The sequence below is a fragment of the Petaurus breviceps genome, unplaced genomic scaffold, assembly GCF_028583685.1.
Source record: "Petaurus breviceps papuanus isolate PSGF00001 unplaced genomic scaffold, PetGlider_PUasm1.0 90510, whole genome shotgun sequence".
Lineage (NCBI taxonomy): Eukaryota > Metazoa > Chordata > Mammalia > Diprotodontia > Petauridae > Petaurus > Petaurus breviceps.
The window spans coordinates 3382071-3388804 of record NW_027187267.1 but is presented as its reverse complement, the minus strand read 5'-3'; positions in this window follow the sequence as shown (position 1 = coordinate 3388804).

The following is a 6734-nucleotide window of genomic DNA, read 5'->3' as shown; positions in this document are numbered from 1 at the left end:
AGATAAAGTAGAAAGCACCCACATTTTCAAGCCTTTAAAACAGAACAAGCTACCTCAGGCAAACGTCCTCCTCTCCCCACTCACAGCAACCACCCAGCGTACTCCCAGCAGCTCCGGCCCCTGGCAGTGCTCAGCAGGAGTCCTTAGCAGAAAGTCCTTAGCAGTCCTAACTAAAAAAAAAAAAAAAAAGGCTTCGCGCTGCCGCTGCCTCTGCTGCTGCCGCAACTGCAACCGCAACCGTCGCCAACTGCCAACCGCAGGACCGTTAGCTCGGCTTTTACTTTCTCTTGCTTTCCGCTTTCTCTTGCTCCGCTATGTCAGCACGTCCATGGGGCATGGAAGATCTTTAAATCCCATAACCCTTACAATGATAGAGAAGAAATCAATGTCCTATGGAAGGGTTTCTAAAGCTAGGGAAGCACATATTCTGTTCTGATGTGAACGAGATCTCTTAATCTCTTTTGTATTATGGACTCCTTTGCCAGTCTGGTGAAGCCTATGAAACTCTTCTTAGAACAATGTCTTTGAATGCATAAAATAAAACAAGTAGGCTCACAAAGGAACCCAATTATATTGAAATACAATGATCAAAATAGTTTTTAAAAAGTACATAGACAAGGGGTGGCTAGGTGGCACAGTGAATAGAGCACTGGCCTTGGAGTCAGGAGGATCTGAGTTCAAATCTGACCTCAGACACAACACAAAAACTAGCTGTGTGACCTTGGGCAAATCACTTAACCCCAACTGCCCTACCTTCCCCCTCCATAAAGAAAAAAAAAGTACATAGATGCCAGGTTAAGAACCTCTCCCTAGAGTTTAAACATTCTCATCTTGGGAGAGTCATGGAAAATTAGGATAGCTGGACCATCAGAATGAAAGGTGAGTAATAGACAGAAGGGTCATAAAGACAAGATTGAGGAGTTTGATCAGGTACTCTAGCCAATAGGGAACCACTGTATATTCTTGGTCAACTAAAGGAGGGAATCAATGTAGGGAAAGAGGAGGAGAATGTTTAGTCTGGAGAAAAGAAGACTTAGGAGGGACATGATAGTTGTCTTTGATCTGAAGGGTAGTCATGGATTATTTTTAGATTAGAAGAAGGATTAGATTTATTCTGTTTGACTCTAAAGTGTATACTTAGAAGTTATAGAGAGGCAGATTTTGGATAGATGTAAGGAAAAAAAAATGTCGGAGCAATTAGAGCTATCCCAAAGTGGAATGAATTGTTCTACTGGGAAAGATTTTCATTCAAACATGGGATTCGACTTGATGGCTTCTGAGATCCTTTCTAACTCTGAGATCTGTAATTTTTCCCATTCTGCCTGCTAGGCTGAGTTAGAATGACTTCACCCCCATGATGGGTCAGGATCTGAAGAATCTGAGTAGTGGCAGAGCACATAGAGATCTAAAGCCTGGCCCTGGGACTGGGAGAATCACAATGTCAACCTATTGGTCCAGAATTCCTGAAAAAGCAGCAATACCCAGCTGAGATAGCTCTGTTACCTGCTCCTGGCTCTCTTCCCCCATACCCTGCCTCCAACCATGCATAAATCCCAAGACTGCCCATCTGCTTTAGAAGACATGGCAACTCCACTTGAATAGGAGCCCTCTGAACTTGAAGGAATTTTGCTCGGTAAAAAAGAATATTTATACAGGGCTTTAAGCAGTGGGGTACTGACAAATGTTTAACAACTGCCTCTCTGAAAAAAAATGCATGACATACTTCTAAGTTTAATCTGTATTATTAATATTTTCTCCATCACCTTATTAAGTTTAGACAACCAACAAAATAATAAATCAAGCCCTGATTTGTAGCATTTGCCAATTTCTAAGGTGCAAATGCTTACACTGAAAATTTATCAGTCAGCTCTCAGAGAGCCAGTATGAGCTGTCTCCAGCACACCCCTGGCTTTAAGCCTCCATAAAAATCCTACTTTATTTCTCATTGTGGCAGTAATGTTCTCAAACACTATTCCAGCTAAGCATAAGTTCTGGCAAGTTCTACTATGATGGAAAGGCCTCAAGAATGGCTCCAGGAACAGACCATCTGTTTTCTATGGACCAGCCTAGCTAATCTCAGAAAGGCACATCACCAGTAGGCTGGCCAGCCAGTGATACATCTGCTTTGGCCATGGCCACTCAGGAATCAGAAAAATGAAAAATGTCCCTCAGCCTTTTTGTTTATGCCATAACTTGTCAGAGTGGTGAGAAAGGGGGCAGAGGGTGCTGAGAAACATAGAGTCTCTAGATCATCAACAAATTTTAATTTGACTGTTGGTACTCTAAAGGTGAGATTTTTGTTCAATGAACAATGAGTGGACATATTGTTGGAAGAGCTGAATCATATCGGTCTTGATATTTTCCTATAAATTAAGCCAAAATAAAGAAGGGATTTGCTGCTTAATGGAAGGGATGGCTCACATCTTTGGAGAGATAAAGAAAGGAATTGGCAGTATGTGTTTTATCTTATGCCCTAAAGCTAAAAAACCCATGATTTCATGGGACATTTGGCCATTATGCATTGCAGTACTAATGAGAAATATCTGCAAAAAGCTCAACATGAAAATCATTACAGATTTCACACTAACATCAGTTTTTGATGATGAAGTGGTTGAGAAAATTTATGAACAATTTGTTAAGAGTCTCCAAGTTAAATCAACATGCATTCTGATACTGGCTCATTTCAATATAAAAATGGAAAAGGGTGAAGATAGGGGAAAATTTTGGGAACATATGGTCCAGAAGAAAGAAATGAGAGAAACCAAAGATTCAGATATCTTACACCTTTCCTTATTAAACAGTTTCTTTTTAAAATTTTTTGTTCAATTAATTTTTTATTTTTAAAAAATTAGTTCTGGGGCACAGAGGGCTCTGACCCATGCTTCTTATGCTGGGAGTTAGGGCCCTGGTTATTGGTTATGTGTGCTGTGGCCTCTGAGTGCCTAGACTGAGACCAAGGCCAGGACTTTTGGTATTTCCACAGGGTTACACTGAAGCTCACAGTGTGAGATGTGGGGAAAGGGTAGTCTGGCCACTTCAGGATTCTACCTCCACATCCCTGGACTAGAGCTCAGAGAGACTAAGCCACTGGTGGCTGGGGGCTGTGCTGGTGTCTGCCAATTCCACTGGCTGTGAAGGTACACCTGGGGTTCTGGTGTTAGCACTTGCTGGCTCTACCCCTCTAGGGTTAAGAATCTCTTGCTGGTCACCTGAGATGGGGCTTGTTGGGAAGCCTCCCATCCTGCACTTTAGCCTCAGCACAGCCACAACCATGCCTTTCCTCTAGGACTCTCAAACCTGGGGCTGGTTCCACTATTTCAGGATTTTACCCTGGGGCAATATTTTCTGGGTTTTTCAGGTCAGAGAGGGAGATAGAAGTAGCTATGGTTTACTCTGCCATCTTGGCTACTGGAAGTTCAGGTAGGTGATTTTTAAACTTCCAGGCTATGGGTCAATAGTCCCAAGAGTAGCTGCTGCTGCTGCCACCACAGGCCCTGCACTTGTCTCTAACCCAGGTCTGACAGAACCCCAGTTGCTGTGGTGAGAGGTCTAGGAATCACCTCTGCAGTGAGTCAGTTTACCTGGGCTCACTCTAGCTCCGCTATGGTCAGGTCTGTGCTAGTGCAGCCCATGCACTCTGTGCTCTGCTCTCCCCTGCCTGGTGCAACAAATCCTACCCATCTGACCTTTCCTGGGCTGGAAATTTGCCACACTTGTCTCTCAATGGATTCTGATACTCTAAAAACCAGATTCACTTTTTAGAAGTTACTGAAGGAATTCATGGGGGAGTTCAGATGAACTCCTGCTTTCACTCTGCCATCTTGGCTCCACTCCCTGTTCAACTATTTTTAAAAGAATGAGTAGGTACTAGGTGCAGTGAGCATCAAATAGTATCACAAAGAATGGAAGTGACTACATTTTAATGTCCAGGAAAAAACTTATTTTGGACAGGAGAGTCACCTGTCTGTGCAGTCAGATTATCAACTTGTCAGAGCTAAGATCAGAATTATAATAAACAAGAAGAAAGAAGAGTAATGAAAAGAAGATATGGTACCAGTGGTGTGCTTTGGTTGTCCGCCTATCTATCTCAATTTTACTGGCCCATTTTCTCTTTCTGTCATACAATTCCTATTCTCCTTCAGAGATTTTCATTGGTTATATGATCACTCATGATTATCATTGACTTGAGAGATCCCTCTAATGATGCAGCTTGCAACCCCTCTATCACTATCCATTCTCTATGTGACTCTTATCCATGATGTACAAAAACTTCCACATGGGGATCTCTCTAAGATCCTGGAAGCTTTCCTTAATCTGTCACAACATTGAGAAGGAAGGAAGAAGGGGAAGGAAAGAAGAAAGGAAGGAAGAAAGAAAGAAGGGAGGGAAGAAGGTAAGAACATTTAAGTGCCTACTATTTGCCAAGCACTGTGCTAAGCAATTGTTAGAAATGGGATTCAGTTATTCCCTTAAGAAATGAAACTTGATGGGGGCAGTTAGATGGTGCAGTGAATAGAGCACGTGCCCTGAAGTCAGGAGGACCTGAGTTCATATTCAGTCTCAGACACTTGACACTTAGGTACCTGTGTGACTTTGAGCAGGTCACTTAAGCCCAATTGCCTTGCCTTCTTCCCTCCAAAAAGAAAAAAAAAAAGAAACGAAACTTGAGCTGAAGTGAGTAAGGAAGTGTTTATTATGATTCTTGCAAGAAGTGGGAATGTAGTATCGTATAGGGAATGCACACACAGTACAGAAGCCAAAATGAGATTTTTATAGGGTTAGTACCTCTGGGGCCCTCCCTTCAGAGCTGGGATTAGTCCCAGATCTTCTAAGTTACAATCTTTCTAATCTACCCACTACATATTGCTCCTTGACCTGTTCCCTCCTTCTGAACATGGGTAAACATGGGTCCCAGGTTCCGAAAATGGAGGGATAATCTATGCATGGGCAGGTAAGTTAATATGCATGAAGGCTATTCAGCATGTGCAGTAGGTCTCAGTGACCAGCGCATGAACCCTCGAGTTCAAGACATGCCATCAGCTTCACTTTTTCCAACATTTTTGAGCTAGGAGGCCCTGACCATCAAGGCATACTTATCTGTTAATACTACATTTCTTAGCAGAATCCTTGTACGGCAATATCTGTGGAAGCAGAACTCCATATAGTGCTAGGTTCTTTATCTCACACATTTTACAAATATCTCCTTTGATCCTCACAATAACCCTGGGAGGTAGGTGCCATTATGGTCCCCATTTTCTAGTTAAGAAAACTGAGGCAAACAAAAGTTATGTGCCTTGCCCAGGGTCACACAGCCTATAAGTGTATGATGTCACATTTAAACTCAGATCTACTTCTGTTTAGGAACCAGAAGTTGTAGCTTTAAAATTTGGTTCCATTATTTTCTATTTGTAAATACACTTGTTTATTTACTTGAGGTGTAGCTAACCCAGGATAGAATACAGCCAGACTATGATGATTTCTTATTAACACATTTACTATAAGCCCCAACGCTGTAAAAAGGCAGCTCAGTGTTCAGCCCAAGTGGAGCTGCCTTTAGATTTCAAAGGGTCTCTCTTCTTCATGCAAAGTGGGTGTAGAAAGAGAGAGATGCAAGATAGAAACTGATGGTAGAAATTGAAATGACAGCAAATAGGCTGGAAAGGGAACAGCTTTCCCAACATTGCTTGTCCTATCATCAGTGACAGCAGAAATCCTACTATATCAAGAAAATATGTCATGAAACTAGAGTGGTTGCTGTCAACAGATCCAGGACAAGGTATATCAGGAAACCAAATAATGAAAACAACTCTTCTTGAGCAGGTGCTAGCTGTCAATAAACATGGAATAAAAATATCAGAGAATAGACACCCATGTGAGATCATTTAGAGTTTATTTAGGGAGTCGGAAAAGTCCCCACTCTGCCCAGAGCTGCGCTACTATGCCATGGAGAGGAAAAGGGTTGTGAAAATGGCATAGATGCTTCCTTTTTTGCATAACTTTCCATATTGACCCAAAACCTCAAGGGTGACATTCTCTTCAAAATATTTCTCCCACTATCTGGATGCTTGAAAATCCTAGTTTGGAGTAGTCTCCTTCCTTCAGGTCATTTCCTTCATTCTGTGTTAAAATCCAAATACCTTTGGAACAAATAAGCTATTAAACTCTATTAGCAGTTAGCTATCAGCTAAGGAGTAGATGAGAATCTTTTCAGTGTTCCATAAAATGTCTAAGGTGCTGTATTGCAGAACATCACACACAGACACAAGCAGGCAAGTTTCCTTGGAGATGGATAGGGGAAATATGGTCTGCTTAGATTGTTGCCATTCAGGTCCTGAGAAGCCTCCCTACTGAGAGGAGTGGGAGAAGGGGAAATAGGAGGGCTTCTTCTTGCCAAGGTCCACCCTTCTACTTAACACAAGTGATCCTATTCTATCCCACTTTCTCCAGTAGATTTCCTCCACTATCACTCATACTTTCTCACCTTTAATCTATCCACATCTTCTGGCTGCTTTCCTACTGCCGACAAACATACCCAGGTCTCCTTCATACTTAAAAAATCCTCCCTTGACCCATCTATCACCACTAGCTATCATCCTATATTTTTCCTTCCTTTTGAAACTCCTTGAGATAGCCATCTGTAATCGATGCCTTCATTTCCTTTCCTCCTACTCTCTTAAATCTGTATTCTGGCTTCCTATTTCATCATTCAGTGGAAACTGCTTTCTCTGAAGTCA